This window comes from Colobus angolensis, unplaced genomic scaffold (assembly GCF_000951035.1).
Source record: "Colobus angolensis palliatus isolate OR3802 unplaced genomic scaffold, Cang.pa_1.0 Scaffold232, whole genome shotgun sequence".
NCBI classification, from domain to species: domain Eukaryota; kingdom Metazoa; phylum Chordata; class Mammalia; order Primates; family Cercopithecidae; genus Colobus; species Colobus angolensis.
Window position 1 is genome coordinate 682,929 of NW_012115511.1, and position 15,371 is coordinate 698,299.

Here is a 15,371-nt window from a genome sequence, read left to right on the forward strand (position 1 = left end):
AGGAAAATCACCTTTTGAGATGGTCTATTTTAAGGGTAACTCCTCTCCACCCATGAGTGAGTAAATAATGGAAGGCAAGACAAGACAGTGAGGAGAGGCAGCTGCCATGGGAGAGTTGAACAAAGCGGAATGATGACTTGGTGGGCATCAGGCACCTTGCCTCTGAAGGTGACTCTACACTGTAGGAACAGAACCAACCTTGCGGATCTTGGTGTAACCATGTAGCATCTTGGCTTCGTGCCAGACTCCTGAGTCAGAATTTCTGAGAACTGGATCTTAGATTCTGTGTTTTTAACAAGTTTTTAAACAATAAAGTGTGAGAACCACTGCTTTTAAAGGTCAGATGTCAGTCTCGATTTCTTCAAGTTCCCAAAGTTGGTAAGCACTTACATTTTCTGTCTTAAAAAGATCCTGTGCATTTGCATGGCTGGTTGTGGCACATCAGACCATTCTTTGAATTACACTTTACTTTTCGTAATTACTTAAAAATGAAATTGAATATTTATGATGACATCAATTTAGTACTTTCCCCAATAAGTAAAGAAGATTGAATACCAGTTATTTCATGCTATGGAGAATTTTTATTTATTTCTCAGGGGTTGTGCCTAAACTGAATTAACAACAAGAAATAAGGATAATTTGTATAATTATGTTTTTGTATCTCTGAATTTCCTTTTAGGAAATAGAAATATATACACCCTTGTCTGCATTTTAATGCATATGTATTTTGGTGTGTACTGTCAACAAAAATATAGACTTTACTAAATATGAAACTGCTCTCATTTGCTAGAAAAACCACCAAGTTTATGAATTAGTTTTCTATCATTACTCTTTGGTCAAGACCCTGCATGTGTTTTAAAGGAAGCTTTTATTGCTGAGATTAGCAGATTCAGGATGTGGAAATGTTGGTTGAATGTGTAATTCTCTCTCCAGAAATGTGAAAATAGAGTTACTAATTACTCGTGAAAAAAGTGTTGGCCTGGTCTGTCCAATTGTCCCATCAAGGTGGAAGATGTTAATTTAAGGGATGAGTAACACATACTTCAGACATACACATTTAAAATAAATGTCGATAATGGACTTGCCAGTTGATTTTACTTGATATGAATGCTAATGTTTTGTTAGCACTTGTGATAACCACAAGAAAACAGTAGAGGTGTAGAGTGTAATAAAAAGTTTGAAGTAGTACAAGTTTTGTAATTAATATCCAAATTTATCCTTTTGGACATTTTGATCGTAAGGTCTAAAAACACCCTTGCGTGTTCTAGTAAAAATATTATACCTTCAAGAATTTTTCACCCTGTTTAGGCTCTAGGAAAATCTGATTATCAAAAAGTTCGGTGTCTTTCCTGATTCAGCATTTGGTACAGAGGGGGTTACTATAGCTGGTTTTCCTTATTCAGTTTTAATAGGTGATTATCTTTTAGAATATACTTGACTTAACGCATGCTTTTAGTAAAGAAAAGATAGGTGCTGGTGACTTGGTTTCTTGGAGGAAAATGAGATGTGATTTTGGAATTAGAAAGGACAGGATTCTAGTCTGAGCCCTTCACTGGCTGACTTGTCTTGTGTAAGTTACTTAACCCCTCAGCTTCCTGACACCAAGTACCTGCTTCAGATGTTTGTGTAAGGGTCGAACATCTGGATCCATACATTGACATCCTATGTGAACTTGGTCATGAGAGTCCGTATTGGTATGAAACTCTTCTCTCTCTTAAGTGATTGAAATTTGAATACCTGAGTCACAGAACAATCTTGTTTTCTGTTCCAGCAATTACCACGTCTGGTCAATTTGTGATTATACATGCAGACCTCATGGTTCTTCTCTAATAAAAATCATAGAAAATCTGATTTTATGTGATCAGGAGGTGAGGCTTTTATAACTGGAAAACCTGTGTAAAAGCCAGGACTTTTCCTATAAAATATATATAATATATTGCATATATATATATATGCTATCTGATTTCCTGGTCTGGCTTATTTTTATCAAGTAGCATTTTTCATTTTAATATTCCTCTAGGGTCTCTAATTCATTTGTCTTCATGTCATAGACACTGGGGGGTGACATGGTTGCGTGTTCTCTGTTTTAAAGATACAGGTGCAGAAGCATGGGAGGTACTGGCCCTCAAGCCAAAGGGAGAGGGAATCGGCTGCCATCTCTGCTGCCAGTCTCAGAAAACCTTCCACCTGTGGCTATTTGGTACCTTTTAATTTTAAGATCTGGGACTTATTAATTACCAACACTGAACTTAAGATAACCAGAGATGCTGTGCTGAGGAACAGAGAAGCACACACTAGCTTCTGTTACTGCTCTCTGATTTTATTCTGATTGTCATTTTAAAACAATAGGAGCTGGTATTCAATGGGTGCCTACTGCTTAGGTAGGCATTGCTGATGGAGGAAGAGAAAGTGGGGACTTGAGGATCCTGCAGTTCTAAGAAGAGCAAACATGCAAACTGGAAGCTGTCACTCCCCAGCTTGGGGCACACATCCAGATTCTTAAGGGACATCAGATGGAAAGAAAAGTAGGCAAAGACCAATGTAGAAGAGAGGGCAGGAGCTTGGGAATTCTACATGGAGATAATGTTGTCAGGCATGTATTTAAGCAGGTGGTAATTAACATTTGTTGACTAAAATAACATACATTGGTATTTCATTTCTGTTATTTGCTATTTTGGGGGCGGGCACAACAGTTACCGCTTACTTTCACTGAACCAAACTTTTGCCCATTTGCCTTCTAGACCAGCATTTATCAAAATATGGTCCCAGGACCCGCAGCATCTGCATCCCCAGGGAACTTGTTAGAAATGGTATTTCTTGTGCACCTCCTCTGTCTTACTGAATCAGAAACTCTCGGGCTGAGACCCAGCAATCTGTGTTAACGAGCTCTTAGGCAAAGCTGATGCAGCTAAAGTTTGAGACCATTGTGTTAAGGAGTATTAGGTAGAACAATTGGAGTTTGTCATTAAAAGGGGGACACTGAGGCAGGTGGGGAGCTGTGATCCAAGTTGAAGAGGGAAGGGAGTCATCTGTCTGGTTTCTTCTGACCTTTACTCATTGGCAAATTAAAACCCAAAGTAGCTGATGGCACAGAAATTTAGATGCAGCAGCCAGTGAACGTAATATCTCTTTTTGGTGGTAGTTTGTTTAAGTCACTCTCTTATTAAGCTGTAACTTTCTCAGCCTGTTATTTTTTATTATTATTATTATTATTTTTATTTATTTATTTATTTTGAGACAGTGTTTCATTTTTTTTGCCCAAGCGGGGGACCAATGGCAAAATCTCGGCTCACTGCAACCTCCGCCTCCCAGGTTCAAGCGAAGAATTGCTGCCTCAGCCTCCTGAGTAGCTGGGATTACAAGCATGCACCACCACACCCAGCTAATTTTTGTATTTTTAGTAGAGACGGTGTTTCACCATGGTGGTCAGGTTGGTCTCGAACTCCTGACCTCGTGATCCGTCTGCCTCAGCCTCCCAAAGTGCTGGAATTACAGGCGTGAGCCACCACGCCTGGCCTGAGCCTGTTATTTTATATCCCGTGAACATGTGCCTATTTATCACTCACGTTTGCAGGCTGCAATCCAAGAATAATAACAGCAGTTCTATAGGAGAAAATGGTAATTGTTGGTCCCCAAATACTGGATTCATGGAAACTTATGAAAGTAGAAAAAAAGTTAAGCTTTACAAGATTAAATCAGAACAGCAGATCTAGAGCCATGTTCATGCACCAATTCCAAGTTAAGTAAGAGGCAGTAGCCATTCCGAGTATATGTCTAATTTCAGCTTCTTCCTTAGATTCTTTGAGATGCTGTTTTGGCCTCTTAATTTAAAGAAATGAAAAGAGCCAAGCACTTTATTCCCCTCTACAAGACATCAAGGAGAGGGGGTAATAAACAGTACCTTGCCGATATATTTTAATAAATACTGGTTTACTGCATCCCACAATGAAAAGCAAATACATGCAATTACTTGCAAATTTCTTCAGTGTTTGTACTTATAAATCTCTGCCTAAACCTTCCCAGCTGGGAGTTCAGTTAGTCTTTCTGCTGTGGAACCAGGGCTTTGTTCTCCTGTTCAGCCTCAGCACAAGCTGGAATAATTCAGAAACGTATTAGAGAGATTGCTGCTCCCAAAAGGCATGAGGAAATAACCTTCACTCCCGGCCTTAGGGAAATCAGCCCAATCAGAGTTCGGGCAGATTTCTCGATTAAACAAAGAACTAACTGTGCACAAATTGCACCTTAACAATTTGTAAGGTGTCCACCTTAGAAATGTCTTGCAGATGGAAAGCTGATATTTTTTAATCAGGGCAGTGGGGCTGCTAAAGTCAAAATGTCGCCAGCATTTTCCTACCACTCCACACAATTAGCATCCCCCCAAATTAAATTTAAAGTTGCATCCATAAGCAGCCCTCAGCCTCGAGACCCATGGCACTGGGTTGTCAAATACAGATGGAAACCACTCCCTCTGTAAGTGCGAGGGTCCAGGGCATGTGTGTGTGTGTCTGTGAGTGTGTGTGGATGACTCAATTCATCTGGAACACATCCCCAGGAGCTTTGTGCTGTCAAGTTTTATTTCAGCAAACTTCACATTGGGAACCAAAAAGGGGGTAGAAAGTTATTGCCCTTAATGTTGTTGTGACTTTCCTTGCTCCTAGTCAAATTATTCAGAAATCAAAGTCAGGCCCCTGTGTCGCTGTGGAATGTTGTTTAGAATGGACCTTTTAGGAGGGATTTAGTAGATGTCTGCTGATTGCTAAGAGATGCTCCTGCCAAACCGTCACCCTTATGGCATTTTTAGAAAAGTGACTGTATTTTTCTATAGGAAATCTGGAGATATTTTAAGTTGTGTCAGTTCTCTATCTGTTCTGCTTGAGGTACTTTTGCTCTTTAATGCAGGGAAGGGACCCAGCTGATATAACTAGCAGGTACTCCCAAGCCTTACTGCCCCGAGGGTAAGAACCTCCCAAACCCCAGCACTTACTTTAGGAAGAGAGTGTACATTATGGTCGGTCTTGGTCACGTCATTCTGGCCTGAATTTGACAGCTTTACATTCTTAGTGTAGCAGAACAATCAAGGGTGCTGGCAAGGATGGTTTGGGATGGTTAAGAGCGAAAAGAAACTATAGCCCCCTGGGCCCCACAGAAACTCTGTGATTCCCCATGTGAATCAAAAACCAGTCTAAGAAAAACACTGAAAATTCCTTTCCTTACATGTTCTTTTTGGTTTTCTTGCTTTGCTTGCATGGAAATGTAAACATAGGACATATTCGTTGACAAGATCCTTTTTTCTAATAGAAGTCGGAATGAAAGAATACAGCGCGGGAGTCAGAGGCCTCGGCTTCCCTTGTTGGTGTTCTGTGTCCTGTCCCTCCTTCCCTTGGCTGAGCCTTGTCACTTGTAGGTGAGAGAAGCTCCTGCCAGCCCTGCCTGCCTCCTATAGCCCTATCTGCCTCTAAGGCCATGAGAGGCTTCTATGAGAGAGTGGTTGAAGGAGCCTTGCTGAACTGTGAAAGGGTCACACAAATGGTGTTCTTCTTCCCTTCGGAGTTTTGGGTTTCAGGATGCTGAGTTTGTCGTTTCTGTTTCAAAACAGTGATCTGTTGGGTTTTGACCCATATCTATCCTACGTACATTAGGAACTCTTAAACAGTGGTGGCAGCCTGTCATTCTGTGCTTACTGTGTCAAATGAGCAAGTTAAGCTGGTGAGAACTTAAACTTGGAAATCAGAAGGCCTCTGGGCCCCCTGGGTGCAGCTGAAGTGGTGTAGTGTCAAGGTTCAGGGGTCTCTAGCTGGTGTGTGTTAGACTTGGTGTGATTCGAAGGCCCATTTTGAGTCATGACCCTGCCACTTTCTAGATCTTCGTTTTCTCTAAACTTTATGTCTGTCACCTGAAAATTGAGAATAAGTGTATTGTCTTCTCAGACCTGCTATGAAGAAATCAATGAGAAAGGAAATAAAAACTGCATAGTCCAGAGTTAGGATTCTGAACTCAACCCTGCCATCAATGGAAACTATTTGGGACCTAACATACACATTAAGAAACTAAAAAATAATGGAAAGGTGAAAAAGCCCTTGATTGTATTTCATTAAGATGATTAAGCTTTAAATGGGATGAGAATATTTGCAAATCCGAGGTTGGTATTTTGAGCCTCCATTAAAAAAAAATTCCCTGTATGAAAGGCAAATTCATCTTATCTTTTCCTCTGTTACATGTTTGACAGGGCCTTCAGACAGCTCTGGCCCATCAAGAATATTCTGATAACTGCACTTGCAGTGTTAGATAATGAACTTTACCGTCAGAGTGGACATTTAATTAACTATGTTGTCGTCCTTCTATGGAGACAGCGGCAGCTACTCAAGGGCCAGCATCTCCCTGACCACGGAATCTGCAGTGGTATGTGGGGCAGGAAAGCCCCGAGCTGGGTTTTTTTTCAAAATGGCATTTAAATGTACACCAGATCGACATTTATCATTTTAATCTAAACTCTACTATAAATGAACATGTGTGGCCTCTGAGATCATACACTTGGCTAGAAGGAGGTTCATGTGACCTGGCAGCTCCTGCCTGAAACATCATTTGTTCCATTCCCCAGCAAAAGCAGGCATCTAACAAGTCAAAACTATTTTCAGTAACGAGTCCTGGTCTCTTTTAAAGCTGGAGTTCCCAATGTCTTCTCTTCTGCACCCATTTCATTGACTCAGAATCGCACCCATCAGATGGGAAAGCTTCCCCATTAGGAATGCTCAGTTGTTGGTCATTTTTCTTAAAACTGAGTCATGGCAATGAGTGTTTAAGTGACTTGTCATTCTCAAAACTGTTCCTATGTACTGCAACATGTAAAACTACCTGTCAGACAGGTGACAGCCTTATAAATAAAGGACTGGAGCCATATAAGGGTGCACCTAGGTGGTGCTAATGAAAACATTGCTCAGAAAGGCATCCATTGAACCCAGAGCCCTGGCCTTTTTGCTGGTATCATTTCTTTCTCTTTCCCCTGCTGCTTGCTTTTCTTCTCTCTCTTCCCTCCATCCTTCTGACCAATGTATTGAGTGAAATCTCATATTTCTGTGAGATCTGTGAATGAAATCTCGCATATTCCTTGGCAGAGTAATTGTTGAATGCCAACACCAAAAGTTAGAATTAGTTTAAAGAACTGGGACTTCCACAAAATAGGGAATTCTGGTGTAAGTTGAACATTTACCTATAATTTAAAGTGTGCACTAACATGTTGTAGCCTTGGGCCTGTCCCTGGAGGAAAGACACTGTTTAGCTTGCAAATGGTATCTATATATGGCTGAACATTGGTAAAGGGAGAATGTAGATAACTTTACAGACTTCTGAGAATTGCCCTAAGTAGCTGAGAGGGAAGGAACTTGAAAAGGACACCCTCGGTCTTATGAGACCACGGACTTACCTCTTATTAAATTATGAGCATGTTAAAAGTGGTGGAACTTTAGCTGTCTGTGTTTATGGATTCTATTAGTGTTTTGATATATTTTGTGTTAATATTCCTGAAAACATACAGCAAGAGGACCTCTGTAACTGAGGCAAACCTAATATGATCTGGAGAATGCTTTGGCCAAGTCCTGTAACTGATGCTGTGCCCTCCCGCATCAGAGGTGATCTGTCTGGCAAGTTTTAGGTTGTTCATATAATAAAAACAAATGGATGGATTTTATGAATGTGTTGAAAACAGATCCCCGTATATTTAGAAAGGGGATGGAAAGCTTTAATTCTTTTATTTTATTTTTTTCTTTTTGCAAATCTAAAACTTGGACCTGATCCTTTGGGTATTAATGAAGCTTTTCAGTTTGTTTAGTTTATTCACCCAGTTTCAAAGGGCCAGAATTTCTTAGGATAAGTGTTGTTTATGGGTTGAGCATCCTGCTTCTCGAACCCTCTATTTCCTGGGTGAATTTTACCCAGCACCCACATTTCATCACATGAATTAAACCCCATCAGCTTGTGTGCTGCTGTTCAAAATCCAGAGGTTTTTAACTGAGCACTTAAATAGGGGAGCTGTACCGGAAGGCGGGTCCCATAAAACTGCTCTTCTCCGTGTTTGAATTTGAATTTTCCATACATGTGACATGTTTGGGACCTGGTAGCTTCTGTCAAGACAGGTCTTGCACAAATGTATGCCTCTTGAAAAGAGTTTGTTGGTATTTCCACGCTGTTGCTTGGAAAGGGTTTCTGTGCCGGTCTTGGTGCTGCCCAGGCTGCTCTGTGAGATCATGATGCCCTCCCTGTTCATTGGAGGTACTTTCTTCCTCAGGACTTTTGAGGGAAAACCCAAGACAGCCCACAACAATCTCTATTTTGGTCTTATTTTTAATATAGCCGTGGGTAGTATGACAGTTGTTAGCACTTGCCACCAACCCCAAATTATATAATGTGCCATGAAAATAAAAATCTCTATGCCAACTCCTTCCCACTCTCAGAGGGAATAAGAAATCACGGAGAGCATAAAACTGACTATGCATACCTGTGACCACCTTAAAATAACCTCACTCTCAAAAGAAATTTTGTTTCTCTTTCCCAAGCGACTAACTACCCCACTGTGTCCCTGCTGTGTGCAGGTTTGGCCCTTTGGGAGGCAAAAACGCTTACTTGTAGGGAACTGAGTGTCGGACCTTGGCTTTACGGGGAACTTAATAGCAGCCCAGGGGCCTGACAGAGTTAATGTAACATCCACGTCACCTGAACTATCAGGAGCTTGGTGGAAGAGATGAATTACACTGGCTTTCATTCAGAGAAATGAAAATCTGGGGTAATTTGAAGTTTCCCAAAATGTAGGAAAATGGGCTGGGCACAGTAGCTCACACCTGTAATACCAGCATTTTGGGAGGCCGAGGTGGGTGGGTCACTTGAGGTCAGGAGTTTGAGACCAGCCTGGCCAATATGGTGAAACCCTATCTCTACTCAAAATACAAAAACTAGCCAAACATGGTGGCGAGGCGCCTGTAGTCCCAGCTACTCGGGAGGCTGAGGCAGGAGAGTCGCTTGAACCTGGGACGTGGAAGTTGCAGTGAACCGAGATTGTGCCACTGCGCTCCAGCTTGGGAGACAGAGCGAGACTCCATCTCCAAAAAAAGCAGGAAAATTATTTGGGGCCAACACAGGAAAAGGGTTTATATTTTTGTCTCCTACCCCCTTTTTCCCCTTTCTCTCTTCTTATTTCTTGATTATTGCAAATGCTCTGTTATTTTTAAAAGTATGCCTTTCCTGGCCTGGTGCGGTGGCTCAAGCCTGTAATCTCAACATTTTGGGAGGCTGAGGCAGGCAGATTGCCTGAGGTCAGGAGTTTGAGACCATCCTGGCTAACATGGTGAAACCCCTCTCTACTAAAAATGCAAAAATTAGCCGAGCATGGTGGCGCATGCCTGTAGTCCCAGTTACTCAGGAGGCTGAGGCAGGAGAATCACTTGAACCTGGAAGACGGAGGTTGCAGTGAGCCGAGATCGTGCCACTGCACTCCGGCCTGGGTGACACAGCAAGACTCCGTCTCAGTAAAAAAACAAAACAAAAAACTATCTCCCTGACTTGCACATACATACACACCTACACCAGTAGGTTTCTGGAAGGGTTAATACAGGTGTATTCTGGCAAGGGACCACGTGACCTTAGGGCTCTTGGGACTTCACAGCACAGTGCGGATGTGTCACTTAGCAGTGACTGAAGGACACGTTTCTTTTTCCAAAGCCTCTTTACCCTAATAACCAACTGAATCCTTCACACACACCTGCTATTAAGAAAGCACTTCTGTATTTCTTTTTTTTTCCAAGCCAAACTGTACCTAGCTTTATTAAAGATACTTTCCTTAAGCAATCACAGTATTTCAGGCAGGACATGGGCAGACAGTTGTTAACAGTATACAACTTTCACACTCCCTTCTTTGGACTACCAGTAATCAGAAAGCCATGATAAAACTCAATAAGTCTTCATGTGATGCTCTGAACAGGGAAAGTTTAGAGTTGACATTTCGCACTTAGCATGTTGTTTAACAACTTTTCACAAGCCGACCCTGACTTTCAGGAAGTAGAATGAAAATGGCAGAATTTATCTGAAGATCCACAATCTAGAAACGGAACCTCTGCTCTTTGAGGGGTGCCATATCAGTGCCATCACTGGAAAGTCCAGATTGTGTGACACACTGGTAACCAATGGCTGGGGATCATGTCCCAACAGATGTCGGGCTTTAAGGGCGTTAAGCCTATGCTGAAAGGTGGAAAGGGAGAAGAGGACATAAAAACAATTTTGTTTTTCCCTCCCACAAGGTTTTTGTGCCAAGGTGGACATGTGTGTTAAGGTCAGGGAATCCCTTCTCCTGGGAGCCAAGAGGAAGTCTCTCAGAACTAGAAGGGAAAGGGAAAGGTGTTTTCCCCACATCAGTCCAGCTTCAGAGACATTCTAATAGGGACATATGTCCTGTCCTCCAAAAACAACAATGAAGTGTTCTGTGTGCTAACAACATAGCTTAAAAAAAAGTAAAACAAAATTCTGCATTTTTATAAAACTTGATAAAAAACAGTATTTCAAACTGTACAGTCATCAGAAGTATACAGTTAACAAAAATGCAGACACTTCACTTGGCATCTCCAGCACCTTCAGCTTTCTGGGCCTGGTCTTTATTGGCAACTCCATTTTCTGTAGGGTTATTCCCCTTCTTACCAGCATCAGCTTTTCCCTTTTTCCCTTTGGGTACCTTCTCAGGGGCCTTTTTAGGGTTGGGCTCTGGCTTTGGAGGAGCAGGGTTAGCAGACAACCTCACGGATCTTCTCTGTGGTTCATCCTTCACCTTGGCTTTATCTCCTTTAGCATCCCCTTCAGCCTTTCTCTTGGGCATGGTGGCAGCAACAGCGGCGGGTCATAGGCGCTGGGCATAGGATGCGGTGGCGTGCAGGCGTTAGTCGGTCCGGGGGTCATTCTTGCCTCTTATTCTTCACACTGCTCCACACTTCTGTATTTCTTACTCACCAGAGATGCAGACATCATATGGTCATCCCTGGCATTCCTTGGGCTTTATTTATTTATTTTTGAGACAACATCTCACTCTGTCGCCCAGGCTGGAGTGCAGTGGTATGATCCCAGCTCACTGCAGCCTCCACCTTTCAGGTTCAAGCAATTCTCCTTCCTCAGCCTCCTGAGTGAGTAGCTGGGATTACAGGCTCCTGCCACCATACTCGGCTAATTTTTGTATTTTTAGTAGAGACGGGGTTTCACTATGTTGGCCAGGCTGGTCTTGAACTCCTGACCTCAGGTGATCCACCTGCCTCAGCCTTCCAAAGTGTTGGGATTACAGGTGTGAGCCACTGCACCCGGCCCTATTTATTATTATTATTTTTTAACTGAATGTCTCTTCTCTCTTGGCCAGGCTGGGATGCATGATCTCATGTGGGCACAGTCTCCTGCCCAGATATGCACCTCTACAGTGATGGCAGCAGTACCTTCTTCATAGGGAGAACACGTTTCTAGCCTATAGATCCTTCTGACATTCAGTAAATGTCAGGCATCCTTATAGTTATTAGTTGAAAGAATGCTGGTTGGGATTAGAAGTATATTATATTTAATTTAAAAAATTTAATGTTAATTATTATGGGTACATAATAGGTATATATATTTATGAAGTACAAGTGATGTTTTGCTACAGGCGTACAATATGTAGTAATCACATCAGGGTAATTGAGGTATCCATCTCACGTATTTGTCATTTCTTTGTGTTAGGAACATTCTGATTCCACCCTTTTCGTTATTTAAAATATATGATAAGTTATTGTTCACTTTGGTCACCCTGTTTTGCTATCAAATACTAGATCTTATTCATTCTATCTAACTGTGTTTTTGCTCCCATAACCATAGAACTGTATTCTGTGGTCACATAACCAAATAAAGCTAAGTAGGTCACCGAACAGTTGAGCCCAAATCTTGTTCCTCGACAACTGAAGATACTTGGCTGGCTTCCTGCTTATAATAACAGTGGGCACAGTCTTCTGGGGCCCAGATATGCACAGTGAGGCATAATGCATTTGGAGAAAAAGGGTTGGTTTCCAGAAAGAGTCCATGGTATTATCATAGACGGCAGATGAAATTCCTGTCATGCAGTGAATAGTGGCGTAAAATCTCCCCTGTCATTGTTTGTGGGAGTCTTCAGCATCTGGCACATTTTTTTGTCCTTCACAAGCTCTGTGTCTGTCTTTATTGGTTCCATTTTCTTTTGTTCCTTTTCTTGGGCTCCTATTTCCTGGATGTCCAGGGCTTTACACCCTGGAGCTAAGTGCTAGGGTGGCCACTTTCTGGATCTTGCTTTAACATTCCCCATACTGGTGCACTGCCCACAATGGATCATCTAGTGTTTTTCCAGCTTACCCGCAATGCTCATGATCATGTCACAGACTGTGCAAACCTAAGCCATCCCACCTGGTCTCTGTGCTCCTTTTCCTGGACTAAAGAGAGTGAGCGGAGGAAAGAGCAGAGCTGGGTGAGCTAGCTGGTAGAAAAGGTGCTTAGCTTCAGGGAGGCTTAGGTGCTCTAGAACTTTATTTCTTGTTGCTCTGTCTCATGCACCTGATATTGGCTATTCGAAACATTTTCTGCCTTCCTCAGGACTGCTCTCCTGCCTTTGGCCCGTCGCCTCCATTCTATTCCTGGTGTGCTGTTCATGTCTGGACTATGGTAATGGCCTTCAGACTTTCTGTTCTCCAGTCTGTCCTTCTTGCTGCTGCCTTGTTAATCTTCTTGAAATGCTCCCAAGATTACCTTCCTGCTCAGACCGTAGCTCCTCATCGACAACACCATCCAGACGTCTTGATCGGACCCCTTGAGCTACCTTGCAACTTGGCACCTATGAGAACTCTCTCACACTGCTGAACTTGCCTCACCTGAGCAGATCTTGTGCTGTGGTTCGCTGGTACCCACATCTGGTCCCAGCACTCTGCATGTATGCCTTGCCACTTGTTTTCGGCCTCAGTCCAGTCTCAATCCTGGCAGGAGACTTTCTGGCAAAACAGCGTGGATAAGGGTTGATAGACTATTCAAGTTGTTATTTACTTATTATTTATTTCAGCCAACCCTGTAGTAAGTCCTTAATAATCTTTAATACTGCTTTTCCTACTATGGTAATAATTATAGAAGAAGACTGAGACTTGCAGAAGATGAATAGCCTTCCAGAGTTTGCATCTCTAGTGGTAGAGTTGAGATTCAAATCTGAGTTTGACTGGTTTCCAAAGCTCACGCTGTTCTGGACTCTTGTCGTTCCCAAGCCACCACAGGCTCATTTGCCACCCACCAGAGCCGGGAACCATTTTGCGCTGGGTATCTACTGTCCTTGGGGCAAACAATCACTGAATAAATTGATGTTGCTTTTCAGGAACCCATTTACTAAAAGAAACAAAATGTGTCGGTTCCATTATTTATTCATTTAATTGCAAATCCCTCCTTTTCTCTCTGTCATTTAAAGTTAGTATATGCTCTAACTTAATTAAAAATAATATTTTGGAAATAGCTTAAAAACAGCTTAAGATAATTGCAACACTATGGTATTCACAAAACCAAGTGTTGGCTTCCCGTGTTTTGTAGATGCTGTGCAGGGTATGTGTTTTTGACCTCTGTTCTGAATTACCTGGTTTATTATGGCTTTTTCTTCACACCATGTCTTGTCCTTTCTTGGACTTACCATGGTTTTAAAGTAGGTGATTGTTTGTGGAAATAACGAATGCCCACTTCCCTCGCCTGTGCTGCTGACACTGCCTCTTGAGTGCCTAGCATGATGCACACACATAAAAGTGTCCAACCAATCGGTAGCTGTTGAAGTTTGAATGAATGAATGAAGGAAGGAAAATACGAATGAATGGAGATGCGCCTTTATTTGGGTATCCTATGCTGTATTTTAGAAAAGTTGGTTATGGGCCGGGTGCGGTGGCTCAAGCCTGTAATCCCAGCACTTTGGGAGGCCGAGACGGGCGGATCACGAGGTCACCATCCTGGCTAACACGGTGAAACCCCGTCTCTACTAAAAATACAAAAACTAGCCGGGCGAGGTGGCGGGCGCCTGTAGTCCCAGCTACTCCGGAGGCTGAGGCAGGAGAATGGCGTAAACCCGGCAAGCGGAGCTTGCAGTGAGCTGAGATCCGGCCACTGCACTCCAGTCCGGGCGACAGAGAGAGACTCCGCCTCAAAAAAAAAAAAAAAAAAAAAAAGAAAAGTTGGTTATGAAAGGAATTTTTAAAGTTGAATTCTACTATAAAACTGAAAATTAATTTATTCGTATGGAGATACTAACAATAAACTTTGGAAACACTTGAAGAAAGGAATAAGACAGAGGTTAGTTCCTCTGTCTTTTTGTTACATATAATTTTTTGTGAGATTCTTCCACTTAATACCCCATTTTTCCTTGGCAATATCTGTGGCTGCCTTCAGGCATCAGTCATGATTCTTGCTGTTATAATAAAACAAAGCCTTATATAAGAAAGATATGCATATTCCTGACATTTAATTCCTTTCACAGAAAAGTAATGCTTGGTTTTCTATTAAAAAAAAAAAAGTATCCAAAAGAGGTATAGCCAGCATCCTGTAGCAAAGTAATCCGTAACTTACTGTTTTCTTGGTCAGTGTTCCTTCCTGTCAGGCAAAGTTAAAATCTTTTGCAAATAGAAAAGCCGATGTTCATAACTACTGCCGATTGTACCCATTTTAGAGCAGGCTGTTTCCCTCCGCCAGGAAGATGTCCAATTCCAGGGTATGGAATTTGTCTGTCTTTGTCAGTAGGCATCTCTGCATCTCATTTGTTGATTTTTTTATTGTTCTGAAACCTCTTGTCCCAGAGGTTAGCTTCAGTTCCAGGAAACAAGGTTTTCCGGATAAAGTCCACTTCTGCCCTGCTGTGTTTCATTCGTCATTTTCACTGTCAGCTCAGAATGCTCACCTGGAAAATGCCAGTGCCCCGCTGGTTTTTCTGTAGTCCTCTCACTTTCTAATTGTGTGGCTTCAAGTACAGGACATTATGCTTTCATTCATTACAGTCTCTAGGCCACTTTCCTCCCAGGGCTTTCTGGTGCATGGCAGCCAAAACATCAGCAATATCTTATTACAGCCCATGGGGTTTGTGTGGTCCTTAAATTTCCCGAGGTGCCAGACTTCCAGGAATTCTACTTTCCAAAACATGGGGTTGCCTCTCAGTGAAAGCAAAGTCTTTCTTGATCCAGCTCTTGGCTGCCCTGTAGTGACTGTGATGAACCCTGTAGATTTGTTCATGGATGCTGGCAGTTAACTTAGTTTTGTAGGAGGAGTTGGATTAAATAAAGGCAAGGTGCCTTTATTTAGCTGGGGAGACAAAAGATTGTATGGGGCCATGGTTAATCGTCTACCGA

The 15,371-nt window shown here is 42.2% G+C and overlaps 1 protein-coding gene and 1 pseudogene across 2 annotated transcripts in view; one reads left to right on the forward strand and one right to left on the reverse strand.

Annotated features, from left to right (window-relative positions):
* GLI3 (GLI family zinc finger 3) overlaps window positions 1-15,371 on the forward strand; it is a 306,231-nt gene that overhangs the window by 144,628 nt on the left and 146,232 nt on the right. The window lies entirely within an intron of this gene.
* Window positions 10,571-10,921, reverse strand: LOC105513581 (annotated as a pseudogene).